The 2000-nt window shown below is 22.8% G+C and overlaps 1 long non-coding RNA gene across 1 annotated transcript; it reads right to left on the bottom strand.

The window, feature by feature from the left end:
• Window positions 1–12: 12 nt before the first annotated feature.
• LOC126909823 (uncharacterized) lies at window positions 13–1237 on the bottom strand. Its single transcript, XR_007705120.1, has 3 exons — window positions 1130–1237; window positions 632–754; window positions 13–562 (listed from the first exon to the last, which is right to left on the bottom strand). It is a non-coding gene; the product is annotated as an uncharacterized LOC126909823 (long non-coding RNA).
• Between the last annotated feature and the right edge of the window lie 763 nt (window positions 1238–2000).

The following is a 2000-nucleotide window of genomic DNA, read 5'->3' as shown; positions in this document are numbered from 1 at the left end:
TCTTATTCTCTTATCTATTACCTTTTCCCAAATTTTCATACTATGACTCATAAGCTTTATGCCTCTATAATTTCCACACTCTTGTATGTATTCCTTCTACTCTTACAAGTTATATAATGTTCTTCCCTCTTTCTAAAATAAGTATTAACCACAGCAAGATCATTCGATACTGCGAAATCCAGGATTCTTTCTCCAGCATTTCATTCTTCTTCATAACTATACTTTACATAAATTAAATTTTTAAAACTATATTTTTAAATTTTTAGATTTAACGGTAATCATGGCATAATTCAATTAATAGGGAGTTAAAATACGGATTTAGAATTTCAAAGTAATATGTACATTTGATTTTCAAATTTAGAAATAAATATACTGACCATGCACGTTGAAGTTTTTTTCGTGATCCTGTAACTGAGGCGTTAGCCAAAAGATGTTTTTTCCTATCTAAAAAATCGCTCAATGATTTTTGTTTAGGTTTATGATATGGAAGTCTTACATGACCATTACCAGCAATTAGCCGCTGAGTCTCTCTGCTTATCTCATCTACTTTGTTTTTATTCTTCTACAAAATCAATAAATAATTCATTACTATATATTTTTATGTAAAAATTTTGGAAATTATATAACTAACAAGATAATTGTTTTTGATAGGTAATTGTGATTGTTTATCATCATTAGTTGAAGAAACATTTTCAGACTCACTCAAATTGTCAATTTTTTCTTCTGAAATAGTTCCTTCTGTGTTCTGTAAAACCTATATATATGAACTTAAAATTTGTAGTTAAAATAGCATAAAAAATAATCAATTGATAAACTTAAAAATAAATATGTTTAAAGATAACCATAAAACATGAATTAAAACATGTAGAAACATTATAAAGTAATTTACCATACTTTAATATAATAATTAAAAAAAAACTATAGAACATTAATTCACAATTAATTTCAATAAATCAAAATTTCTCTTAAAAAGAAAATTGAATTAACAGATAATACATAATATTATCTTAATATTTTATTTTATTTAAAAATAGATCATTAAATTACTTTATTTAATTTCAATTCAAGAAGTATGTTATATAAGTGTAATAATGTGTAATATAATACAAGACAAAAAATATATGCTTACATTGACAGAATTATCTTCTAAAGATGAGAGTTGCTCACAGTTTTCATATAATGATAGATTTATTGACTCATTTATATCATCACCATCTTTTTCAGAAATATTTCTTATCTTTTAAAAAATAAATAAATATCAAATAACTTTTCAATAATAAAAGCACAACTATAACTAATTAAATATTCTTAAATTTTATACTCATATTCAAAAATTATATAAAAATATTAATTATTGTATGTAATTAATTTAAATGACACTACAGAGGAATTTTCATATTACTTATTAAGATGATCCAAAATTTTATCTTTATTTTTAGCTGTATCTTTATAGTATATTCCTTAAAGTATAGCAATACAATAGAAACACTATTTAAATGAAAATTATATTTAATAACTGAGAGTTCAAGCTTTTTGTGTATTCAAATTAAATTAAATAGTATAATATCAAGATAAGATAATCTACACAAAAAATAAACATATTCATAATTATTTTGTGAAAAAGTTATATAACGCTCAATATTAAATGTACTTTTTAGAACGAATTCCAGTATTTATAAAAAGGTTGAAGTTGTATAAACGTCATTTGCATTAAAGTAACAATTATTTTAAATCTATGTGGTTTTGTTAGCTAAAATATATATTTGTTAAGCAGTTGACTCAGTAACCTGCCACACTACTATTAAGCTTCCCTAAAAAAGTATTGTATTTCGATCCTCTTATAATTTAATTTTTGCAAATTTTTCCCTTGTAAATAAGCTAATTTTTATTGCTTAGTTTATAAATTCAGTTATAAATAGCATAAGTTCCCACTAATTTTGGCGATTGATCAAAAAATGACGTCTCATGAAAAAAGGAATATATTTTAATCAATAAAAATT

Source organism: Daktulosphaira vitifoliae, unplaced genomic scaffold (genome assembly GCF_025091365.1).
Source record: "Daktulosphaira vitifoliae isolate Bord-2020 unplaced genomic scaffold, ASM2509136v1 Scaffold_1472, whole genome shotgun sequence".
NCBI lineage: Eukaryota > Metazoa > Arthropoda > Insecta > Hemiptera > Phylloxeridae > Daktulosphaira > Daktulosphaira vitifoliae.
Note: the sequence above shows the minus strand (reverse complement) of the source record. Positions and strands in the feature narration are given on the sequence as shown.